The following is a 12972-nucleotide window of genomic DNA, read 5'->3' as shown; positions in this document are numbered from 1 at the left end:
AAAGTGCCTGTCATAACACTAAGTATTTCAGCTTTTTTTGAGCAAGTCCTCAAGTGTTTAGCAGTCATCACCCTCCCCGCTCCGTTTACTCCAAACTTCATTTCCTCTTCTCATGACTACCGGTTGTCAAAAATCATCAAGTGGCATGAGGTGCGCCTATTAGACGCTAGTTCAAACTTACGCCAATCAGGCCTATGCGACAGCTTCAGTTCTGCCGTCTGGCATGCCTTCCGCGTTTTCTTTGTCAAAAGCTCTGTTTTGCCGGTTAATACACAGTCTTCTCTCGCCTACTATATGAGAGCAGGGCGCGTGCGCGACGTCATCTGTGTAACGACGTCCGCCCTTCTTGACTGATCAATAACGAAAAAAAAGTGGACGAGCAGAAAAAGAATCAAGGAATCGCCGCAGCAGAGTTAGCTAGCTGGCTAGACTCGATGGTTGGAAAGCCAGTTAGTTCCCTGCTTCATCGTCACGGTTACCTATTATCTTGCCATCTTCTTCGTTTTCTACTGCCTTCGAAGCTAATACTGCTCCGCCGAAAAACCACTGAAAGCGCATGCGAAGAACAGGAGTGATAGCAGCTTGAAACGCCGTTCTTCTGACGTTTCTAGAGAAATAAACTCAAACACAAGTCAGGTCGCAGCAGCGAATGTGTGTACATAACTTGAACTCATGACGTGATAACCGGCGTTGTCCGTGTGACCATTAGCATCTTCGCCATCATCACCGTTCACATGAACGGCCAGCAGCATTCGTGACTTTTTTAAAATCTCTATCTGTTTCTGCGTTTGTTTCATAGAGTGATGCTATTCGATAGATTCTCAATGCGTGCCATTAATTTTCTTGCGCGCTCTTCCACCATTGTCTTCGTCGAAGACCTAAACCAACTACACTTATGATGATGCTTTTTATGATGACGGGACCGGTAGAGCTGATCAAGCCGAACTGATCAACACAGTAATTAACCTCTACGGATTGTTGTTCATGGGATCGTCACGAGGTCCGTTGGTGTCATTGCTGAGCGTCTGACAACGATCGACCTTGCTACACTAGAACCTACTGTAGAAATGCAATGCCCCATGTTACTATATGTTAACCTCTTTTCTCTACCCGTGGACTCCTTTCCTTGTTATCGTTACTTTGACGTGAGCTGCCACTCAGCCAGAATGGTCAGCTCGCCATTGTTGTTCTTCTTGTTGTGTACTGCTGATTCTGATTTGTTGTCGGTGCTGATCGCGCGGTTGACGGGGTTGTTGTTATTGCTGATTAGGATTTTTCGCAACATAATCGCCAGGTTTAGGTAATATCATCAAGTGTTGCCTGACAGCACCAAAAAGGTGACATTGGCGACGGTGAAGATCGACCGAGCAGAGCTCAAAGCACCATCCATGGGCAGCGCCATTTTGGTAGATGAAGGGCGAATTGCCCAAGCTGCCAGTAGGAGTTGCAGAAGAGCAGGAAAAAAAAAGAATCGTGAAAGAACGAATAGCAAATCTAACAACTTTTGTTCCACTCTTTTTGTTTGTGGTCACTCTCAGTGGTCATTGATCTCCGTTCGCTGACAGCTCTGATAGGTGAAAGAGGGTCTGAGCGGCGTCACGTTTGCACACCTTATGTCGCATGTTGGAGCGCAACTAGACGTAACAATGGTCGCTTAGTGGATCGAGCACGTAGGGAATAGAACAGATCGGGTACAGACGATCAGCCGTAGGTGAGAGAGATGTACTGCAGAGGACTATGAACAGCGTTTACGGTGTCCTTCTTCCAGAGCGGGGCGCATAGTCAGAAATATGCAACTGATTAACGACGCGGTCGGCTGGTGCACTGAGAGAATAAGCCGACGCAAGAAAGAATATTCTTTTTCAGTGATCAGATAACGAAAGACAACGACGGCATAATATGAGGTCTCCAGACTTTGCGCAATTTCGTTGTCGTCAGAGAGGCCTGATTGATGGAGAAATCGGACTGGTAAATGGAACCAAGAAAAAGAGAGGATACCTGTTCCCGAGTGGCAGTTAGAACGCGTAGATCTTTGTGGTTACACGGTTCATAACAAAATTTGTTTCGACTGACTGTCCATAGTCGAAAATGTGAGTGTTTACTTAGTTTGTTGCTGAAATTGAAACGCACATTGATGATAACCTGATTGAATATATTTTCAAAATAAGCACAAAAAATCATGAAATTTAACTGCAACCATTCGTGGGATAAAGGATAGTTTTGCAAATACAAACTATTCTTCTTCAAAATTATTTCTTTGAAATCGAGACTTTATATACAGCCAGATACTTAGTATCCGCGTTTCCATAAGCTGCTCAATGTAAATTGATTGGAATATGCTAGCCCACTGCTTAGGGCATGGAAAGACCCATAGTCACATGAGCTTTGGTAGAAAGAATAAGCAGGTTGTAGTCAACGCCGTTTATTACTTCGTTTAACCCAGCAAATAATTAAGGTGTGGTGATAAAGTTCAGCATTGTCATTAAACAGCGGTGCTTTCGATCGCCACATCGGAGTCTTATCAGAAATTCGAGATACCGAGCTGTATTAATCGATTAATTTTCGACGAATATCTCATCGTAGCAGATGCCTCTGATATCTATTGCGAGTACTACCATGACGTCGCGAACCTACCTGACATTGCAACCGAACTTCTTTCTGGGGCGACACCATTGTTTCGCCTGACCCCCCTTCGACACACCGTAAAAATCTAAAATAGTCTGTAATAACTGTATTGGACTATACAGGTGGGTTTCTTGTTTATAGAAATCAATAGCAAACTGGCCTAGAGCCAATTAACGATGGGCCCATTTTTACATGTCATTATTTTCAGTATTCGAGTTCTGATTCTACAACATGCTACTTGTAAAATGCCAATTTTAACCGACATGATCCTTAGATTGGAAGCTCTACTTTTTTGCGACAATTCGTTTTTGTACTTCGGGTTTTGACATCTGGTCACTTTTTTATTGACCTTCAACACACCAGTCCCTGTGTTTATAGTGCCTGCACTATTTACGTACTGTACTTCGCCTAATGACTTCATCAATCTCTCATACATTTTCGCAGCACTGCAGCTCTCCCGAAATAAATATACCCGGTTTTCACTTAAAAATTTCTAGAAGACTGAACTTTTTAGCGGTCTCATTCAATTTTCTAGCGGCGCGTAATTCAAAAGATATTCAATTTCAAAGCCCGCCAAATTCGCTTTCGCAAATATGTATATTAAACCATTTTGGTGGTCGTTTTCGATCACAGCTAGAAATGCTCATTACGGTTCGCTAACATCGAAGCTGGCTAATTTTTTTTTGTCTGAAATTTTGTTCATCTAAGGTATACTGAGTAAGATGGTTCATTTTAGTTATTAGATCCTGTCTTTCCCAGACCTAAATTATGATTTGTTTTGGCGTTGTCTGGTTGAAACAGTACAACCCCCTGATGGGTCATGTTTTGTCTGTATAAACGCATGTCGGAAGTTAAGTTAGACTGCGGGAATCCCCATTTGTTTGCAGGCACTGTTAGAAATGCCTGAAATTACGTAGCACGCAAAGAAAGCTATACGGTGTATTTCTGTAAACAGACTTTTAAAAGAAATGGTAAATAATAACAGTTCACGGTACTTTTTTCTGCCTGTATTGTATTAAACAATTGCTGCATTGTTTTATTGAAGCCTATGGCAAATTACGACCATACCTCTACTCCGTTGAGGTTGTTGTACTTTTCCTAAAAAGATTCGCACGTATACAGGAGTATTGTTGCGCTAATAAAATACGTGTAAAACTTTTCTATTGAGGACGTAAAAAACTTCTTTCCTATATATTAATAACATGAATCAGGTTAATAGCTCTTGCTTATAGTATATTACCTACCTAGTCACTCCGACACTTAAATGCCAATGGGCTAGTCTTTCCGTTCGGGTATGTTTACCGTCCTTGACCATAGACGGGAAAGTATCTCATTTTTTTTTATAGTGGGGCAGCTGTTTAATCGGTAGAATTTGCGAATGCTTTCCGTCTATCGCCATAAAACAATGTCTATTTCTTTCTATATAAGCAATGTATGCATATCTTTTAGAGGGCTCGCAACCTGTTTTACTGTCCTATCCTTAGGACTAAACCTGTTTCGTCCACGTATTTTGGACCGGGTCGGATAACGGCACGAGGTTCGTACGCAACAGGCAAAACGCATTGTTGCCATAACACATATAGGTAGGCCATATCAGCAGTAAATCTTTAGACGCAATATCGTTACCATAGACACGGATATATAGGCCTGAAGATAGGAGAGTATGTATGGTACGGAACGCAATACACGGTGTGAATAGCCTTGTATATCATGGACAAAATCAGACAACAGACGACGGAATATATCTGCTCGCTTCCACTTTCTAAAGAAATTCATACATTTGGCCTGGTTCTGACTCTGACTGCCTGAATAAGAATGAAGGTAGTCAGCGGACACGGGTGCAAATAACAATTTGAAGACCTGGCTAAAGTAGTTACACGGCCGTAATTGTATGACGAGTAACTGTATACGTGGGCTAATGATTATTGTGTCTATATGGCAGAAATGATATGGCGATCTCCGTGATCTTTTGTCTGACACAAGTATAGCTTCGTTCCATGCAGAAATTTGTCCAGATTATTTTGCTACAATGGATTTTTGCCTTTCCTTACCTAGAAATTATAGTTAAGGGTACATCGTGCAATAGCTATAAATCGATTTTCTTTGCTGTTGCATAGGCAATGCTGAACACAAACGTAGTAACTTCCAAAAATTTTGACAGCCGTATATATAGTAGTTCAGTATTTTTTGCCCAATGTTTCCTCAAATGAAAACATATTTGTAAGTAGTATATAATATAAAAGCATGTGTCATAAGAAGGGTCACTACTTAGTCAATCGCCGAAAGATGAATACGATAGAAAATAAATACCGTGAAAACTTAAAAAAATTAGAGAAAAACATGAGGTTAATTAAAAAAAAAAGGTCTGAGGCGAGAATTAAATGGCCGCTAAAAGAATTAAAAGCTATTCTTGTAGACATATTGGATGAACAATAAATTACATTACTCATAGACCCGTTTCGGTATCTTACTACCCACGAGTTGCGCACTCCGTCATAGAACAAGTACAAATAGGCCTATCGACGACACAAATGAGATGTTTTCATTGCGCGCCTTGGCCTTCTCTAGGTTAAACTAGTCAAATAGGTCTTGCACATAAATTTGACGAAAGCAATTGTTATCCTCTTCAATAGAACATCTCTTGTATATGCTAGTCGATATTATTATGATATTACATGCATGACGATCGACTATAATAGTCTTAAGCGGGCCTGCTCAATGTACACGGGAGATCTATTACGCTTTGGATTGGGGCCTAAGTGAGCCTTGCATGTGCGACAACCAGTTTGCCGTATAGCAGCATCGTCTACGTTGAAGGTGACATTAGTTACCCTACAACTCAATTATTTTTATTGTTACAGTCCTGCGCGGTGGTAAAAGGAAATAGCCGTCATCGGCCGTATCGAGTGTGACCATATGATTTTCTGTTATAATGATCATGTAATTTTTACTTATTATTTCAAGCGATGGTCTGCTCTGGCCGGCGAAAAGCAATACAGCCTGACCTAGTTCCTTTGGAGCTGGACCTTTGACGTTATTGTGAGCACCCTGGTATTATAACCGTTTCGTTGTTTTTATTATTCATAATATCACACAAAAATTGGCTTCTACGGTTGGGGCTGTGAGCCAGACAAAACTTTAGGTCGACTAGTGAGTGGCCTTTATTACTTTGGCTTATCTACATTATATGTATATATAGCATGTATCCCGCTATCATGGTTGTTTAGTATAACCAGCATCTACCGTGGCTATAACTTCGATTCGGGACCTAAACGACTCACTCATCACTTTCAAAACACTTTTTGTTTAAGCTCTAGATCAAAACGATATAACATTGAATTTTATCTAGATGACCCAATTGCCAACTGATATCTTCTTTCCTAGAACAGCCGCTAATTTCTATATCGAATATCTAGGTGCATCGGGAATGGCATTTTGTGCCATTATGATGAACCTTCGAGCCCTTTCTGTGTAAACACTATTGACGCTCTTCTGGTTTGCCTCAAAGAAGCTTTCTTCAAACTTTTCAGAAGCCACATGAAAAGCACTAGTGATGTAGATCGTCGATTCCGGGTTAAAAAGTAAGTCTTCATAGATAATGGGTCTTCGTCGAACGCAACACTGGATGCTAGCTGATTTTCGCTTAAGTTTTGAAAATAGCGCATGATTGTTTGCCATGACAAGCTTCATTAAGAAAGAGAAATGGCTTCTTGTGATACTGGACGAACGCATGCCCGCTGTGACAAATAGCCCGCCGAAGTTTCTCCAATTTAAATTCACCACTCTGTATACCTGAGACGATTCGATTTTTGATCTCATAAGTTAACCTAGAACTTATAGCAAACATCTTTTCTTTTATTTGTAGTTGATGAAAAAAGCTGATTAAAAACATTGTTCACACGTATTGCACAGTGGGTGTGGTTATGACAACGATAAATATCATTATATGATATACTATATGGCATAATATATTATGCCATATACGTTGCTGACGTATAAAAGATTAAGCAACCTCACCTCCTTCTAGTACCTGAATTTTTTTCCTTTTTCGAATCGAATTTTTTATTTTTATCCATTTTTTCTATTCGATTCTATTTAAAATCAAATTTAAACCTTATATATATATATATATTATATATATATATATATATATATATATATACACACACACACACGAACATTACATTTCTAGACTAAGTATTACACATACCATTAATACGCCGAAACTCAAAGACTCAATGGACGGTAGAAGCTATCGTCATTGGGAGACTTATAGACACGCTCTGATATGGAGAAGCAATGTTTATTTGAAGTAGAAAATAACTCTTATCTTGCCACATCGTTAACAATGCCGTTACTTTGGACTGATAATGACTGGCATTACTAATTCGAACGGCCAAACATCTGAGGAGACCAGTCCGTAAAAGCCGTCTTTTATCTTTTCGTTGTCGTTTCGCGTTTCGTTGTCGCTCATAGTCCATTCGATCAATGAAGTGCCTTCCGTCCATGGACTAATCGGACCATCGAAAATGGTGCCTATGACATAGTGTTAACAACAATAACAGAGTTATCTTTATCTATTCGTTAATATAATAATTATCTTATTATATATATATAACATGAAGTTGAAGCTAAGGTCGACATTAATGTCGACTTAGAATACATTTAGTACTTATATGTTATTGTTCAAGTTACTAGCAAATTTTTATAACTTACACCTTACGTTAATCTTGTTATTTCTAGAGGGCGAAATAGTCCTTTTAAGGATTAATGCCTCAAGTATAGCTGACGAATATTACTAATTAAAGGATCACTAGCGACGTATGTCGTTGACTTTGACAATATGGCCAGATTGGTCCGTCGATTAGGGTATTGATCAGCGCAATATTCGAAATAGAAAAAACGTTTCACGACTAGATTTCAATTCTTTTTGCTCGTTTAATGAGCACATACGTGACTATTGAATTCGTCTTCGTAGCTTTACGTCTTCAAATCGAACACTGCTGTTTCCTATCTGTTCCAAACTTAATTCGGCAAGAAGTTAACTTCACATAATTTTATCGCATTATATCATGCGTTTATGTCGTGCATGCCTTTTTGCTTGTACTGATAACAATCAGGCCGCATATACAGTGGTGATAGCCGCTGAATTGATCCAAGCTCACCGACTAAGGTCCCCCTGAAGTCGCTGATAGGGACAATAATCAAATAGTGCGCAAAGGAAATATATATTCATATACTATACAGGTTGTGACTAGTGGATAGGAAGCGATCGATTTATTTGTACTGCGATCAAAAACAAACTGGTCCTTCTACGAGGAATAGATGTGATAGTTTCGGACTGATCATCCGACATAACACTAGACTGCAACGTGAATATGAAGTGCTATACGTGACAAGGGAGCTCTTGACGAGATCAAAGACCCGCCAAAACCGCCTCCCTGACACAATTTGAGCTAGCGAAGGTCTTCGACAGTAGAACTACGTGCCTAGGCAACGTTTTCCAACTACCTACGAACCTTAAGTGTTCCGACGTCTGCTTTGGGATATCATCAGTGCAGAGACATGCATTGACAAGAGTCCCAACGCTATGGCCTATAAACCAGAACAGGGGGGGGAGGAGGAAGGAACAGAGGGAAATTTTCGTGAAACCTGATGTATATATATCTGTCTTTATATAATATTGTTCTCACAGATTCGTTTGATATTTTCACGCGCGCGCGTAGGACCGGTAAACCTAAGTGGTATTCGACAGATCTATCTGGACGTTTTTAGTAGGGAAATCGTGTCGTGGATTTAGAAATCCACATCCTTATTTGAATAGAGGTTTTATATTCTCAATATTAATAGTTATTGTTACTCTTGTTAATAATAATTATTGTTACTCGGTCCTTTGTCACCTTTACAAAGCTAGCATGTCAAAAGACCTGTTCACAAGTTAAGTAAATATTTTTGCAGTATTGTACTACGGAAACCGTAGTTGTTCTCTACTTTACACGTAAGATATAAAGCGGCAGTGGCTTAGGATATGCAATACCTGTCTGTTCAGACATGCACAGTGTACGCCAATGTAGCACGATGTAAGCCCCGATGTACATTCTAGTATACGCTATAACCTCACCGACTTCATCTTTACCTAATATTTATATCCACTTATAGTTTGTGCTCTAACATGCCTGTTGATGATAAACTAACATTTGATTCGTTGTAACACGCTTTTCGTTCGTGGTAAACGTGTCTGTCTTCTACTGCGAATCAGTGAACCTGCAAACCAGTAAATTTAATCTATCTTTCGTCAACATCACTTAATCGGTACTGTCTGAAGGGACGGTGATCCTGCTATATTAGTCATCGAAGTACGGTTTTAGATTAGCCAAATAATGCCGTTGAGCCATTAGCAGCTGCCGCCTCTTCTATATATAGAGGACATAGTCTCGCGCGCGTAGACACTCATAGATACACACGGCGTCGAACACAGCTGGAAGGTAACCTCCTCCCTCATCTATATTTTGCCACCACTATGATCAATGCAGCAGGCACCATTGGGACAGAATAGCTGCATGTGCTGGCTCTAACAGCTACCTGAGATGCCCCGGCTGAACGGGAGACCAAATCGGCCGACCACGGAACGAATTGGCTTCTGCACAGCGCCGGCGGCAGCGACGAGCACTCTCTATTGACGGCGGTGGCGGCGACGACGACGACGACGACGACGACGACGACAACGACGACGTCGATGAGGGAAAGTCGTGCCACCGGCACGATTCGGAAGGATCGAAAAGGTGTTTTTTACCGCTTCGGCAAGAAGCGAAACGCAGCGACGCGGCGGTGACTGGCACGGTCCCAATTATACGGATTCATACAGCTTTCACAGACTGCGGCTTCTATTACGGGAATCTCCAGGCTCACTGTCGACGCACTGGCAGGCTTACGACCTGCTAGGTAAATACCCAACCACCCACACGTTGATGGTTTACATTTATCCTATAGCGGTGGAATGGAAGTGAGTGGATAGGACAACACCTGAGACGGCTTTAGGACGCGCACTGGATAACCGTGGTTTTCGCGCTGATATCGGCAAGATTCCCATGGCCTGCCATTATAGAGTCGGGCAGGCCGCATTTCCCCAAATGAGAGCACGCGTGCCGTAGAGTTGGAGTGAGGAACAATGTATATAAAATCATATGTGGAATCCGTCGTCGAGACTGAATTCTGAATATTGTTGGTGGTAACGAACGTAGAGTTTTTAGTTGGAGCGTATGCGATCAGATGAGCTTGTGGGATTTTTTATGTGAGTCTACGTGAAAAAACACCGGCAAATGGTGGAATCAGTGAATCAGGTCGGTCATGAAGCCTGTATCATCATCGAATACCGATCACCATATATAGAGGGTAAGTTGTGTACGCACCCGTTAGATTTCATCAATAATAATTATAATAACGTAAATGAGGTGTTTCTTTTTACTTTACGTATTTGTGAAAAGCTCCAAACGTATTAAACTCCATCGAATTTACATAAAAGTTCATAACACAGATTTAGCTCTTACTAAGATTCTCTGACAATGTAAGAATAACAGCGGAAAAACATTTAATGTATTTCAATAATGTGTAAAATTTACACTGGCAAAAATTGCAAACAGAAGCCTAAAAAACATTTACAAGACGCCGCAAAGATGCAACACATCTAATCTGGCAATACCAAGACGTGGTTGATCTCCAGCTATCAAAAGGTTACTCACCCACAATATGTAAGACTGCACATTTTACCCAAAAAGCCGATTATTCCTTGTTGTACGCACTACCGCCTTACCATTACCGTCCATAGCATATTTTAGCCAAATAAAATAAATAACAACTGAAAACCATTGGACTCTAATAATAAAAACATTAAGATCATTTCACCCTAATTGACGCCTTCGCCCGTATCGGTTCAAAAAAACACAACGTCAGTCAGCCAGTCGACCTCGTAGGCGAACCCGCTCCATACACTCGTCCTGTTTGTCCAAATAAAGAATAATTTAGACCACCCCAAAAGACATAGTAGTTCTCCGATCGTTTTTTACATCATCGGGAGCTTGTGTCCTGTCGTCATCATAAACATCAAATCGAGCTGCTTTGTCTTTGTTACGTCTCTTTTCACGAAGAAGAGAGGATGGATTGCCGATAACATGTATAACTGCATAGCTAAATACCTGAATATTTGTATGTACCCCTAGTTTCGATTATTATGTAGCTTCATTAACAATAAGCGTGCGTGACAAAGAAAGAAGTAGCCATGCCTTTGCATGTAGTCTGCTGCGTGCACTTTGCCCTATCCGCACGGCGCGTAAAGTTGTATGGAAGGTCAACTTTTTCGATCCCGAATCTGTATTGTTACGCGGAGATCCTTTCGGCTGGTATTGTTATACGGCGGTAGTCAGATAAGACATCGTAACTCTGACGTAATAATAATGCGCCATCTGATTCCGACGCGTGATAACAGGCCAACAAACGAACGGCCCAGTGAATGTATGCTTTCGACGGCTACAGCGTTCGAGCTAAATTGATGCAAGCCGAAGCTAAACAGCATTGTGAAACAGTCATCTAGCACCGCCACGAAGGTCCTGGCGAGTCTCCTATTTCGACGTTAAGGGCAACAGTTGCGGCTATAGTGTTGGCAAAAAAGTGGAGAAATTAAAAAAGTCTGCCATTAATGAACACCAATGGGAACGATGATTGCTCCATGCGCGTTTTAAAACAATTGCTTTGTCGGTACTCGAACACATTTTACATAAAAAATGATAACATAAATAAGGTAGCATCGTATAATCGTCGGAGCAGTATTTTAACCCGAAATGGGTTGAAAACAATGCCTGGAAGAAAATATTGTGACGCTTTTCAAGCCAGTACCGACAATTCATTCTGAATTGTGCTTGAATATATAGAAGAGGCTAAATACATATACGTTTTACAACAGGGGAAACGTTTAATACTGTTCTATAAGCTAAGGTTCAAACCGGAACGAGGATTCTGTGCCACGAACTCCGGCAGTAATTCACCTAATAAGGACGTTGCAGTTGGTACTAGACTGATAAGCACAAAACATCTGTTAGGACGCCATTTATTAACAAAACTATTAAAGGACATCTTTTTTTAATTGAAATTTCGTTTTTATACGTAGATCGTGTGCTGAAACTCGGATAAGAACAGAGGATAGACAAGTGTGTCACCGCTAGTCTTAATGCGAGAGAGTTGGTCCTGGAAGTTTTATAGCTGCAAGTTTTGTAAGGAACCATATTTCAAAAAAAAGTAGAAATACAATTCTGAAGGACTATTCAACGGACGCATTCCTTCTAAAACTTAATTAGATTGTTTAAAATATAACGGAAAGCCTAATTAGTAAGTTTAGTGGTGGCTAGCGGTGCTTAATAATCAAAGGTTACACTGTTTTTTTTTCATTTGAAAGTAAAAACTGTCAATTTCCAAAGAATCTGAAAGCAGCTAAACGGTTTGTCTAACGGCCCAGTTTGTAAGTTTCCCTGGTTGTTTATTTTTGCTTGGGTAATAACCTGCGAAGAAAATATCTCTGATAATAATAATTCTCATCATTTACTAAAGACTGACAATCTGTTTATCACTTTAAGTAGTTATAATGCAAGCCGACATTGCTGTTTGCTTACAAGCTTTGGGCAACAGAACGCTATCGACGCAAACAGAAAGCCCAGGATAGCACCAGCGACAGAGAACAAACGAAAATATGAAACAACCATTGTGCCTGAAAAGGTACCTGTAAGTCCCATTGTCTGACCTGTAGGCCCGGATCCTTGCTTGCCATTGGGCATGCCTCGGATCGTAAAATTTCGCTTGACAGATGACATCGATCGTGCCGTATATTACACATAGAGCATTTCACTTTTGATATGATCTATCGATTGACACCAGTCACTCTGATCGACTTTACTAACAAGTATCACGTCAGGTCTGACTGGGCTTCCGGACATACATGTATGGCGTTCGTTTTTAAGGCGATGGATTATTATTGTTGAACATAATGTAAACAAAGAAAAGACTGGCATCCATTTTGAGCGAATACAGGCCATCTCGGATATGGTGAATTGTAAATATGGTTAGTATTCGTAGGGGTAGTCGGACTAATATCGTTTTCAGTTGTCCAACGTTCAAAGGGCAGTGGGTATCCGATCACTGTGGCCATCGGAACTGAATGAAACCATAACATGGCCATGTGAAACATTAAGGAAATTTACTTACTGGCAGGCGCTAATCGGATATGAAACACTTGGCTGATTAACGTACTCTATCGACACGAATATAACATGCAGATCGACCGAGCGGCTGAACTTTTAAGCC

General features: G+C 40.7%; 1 protein-coding gene across 9 annotated transcripts in view; it reads left to right on the top strand.

Moving 5' to 3' along the window:
• The first annotated feature begins 8948 nt into the window (after nucleotides 1-8948).
• LOC111264801 (alpha-amylase) overlaps nucleotides 8949-12972 on the top strand; it is a 51585-nt gene continuing 47561 nt past the window's right edge. For 2 of the 9 annotated variants that reach the window (XM_022840971.2, XM_022840969.2), the window contains exon 1: nucleotides 9054-10017. The gene's annotated coding sequence lies outside the window, so the exon portion shown is untranslated. Of the gene's footprint in view, nucleotides 10018-12972 lie in introns of all 9 variants that reach the window. The other 7 variants (XM_022840977.2, XR_015312817.1, XR_015312816.1 and 4 more) reach the window with 7 other exon arrangements.

This window comes from Varroa jacobsoni, unplaced genomic scaffold, assembly GCF_002532875.2.
Source record: "Varroa jacobsoni isolate VJ856 unplaced genomic scaffold, vjacob_1.0 scaffold_900, whole genome shotgun sequence".
NCBI classification, from domain to species: domain Eukaryota; kingdom Metazoa; phylum Arthropoda; class Arachnida; order Mesostigmata; family Varroidae; genus Varroa; species Varroa jacobsoni.
This window is presented reverse-complemented; position numbering and strand designations above follow the sequence as displayed.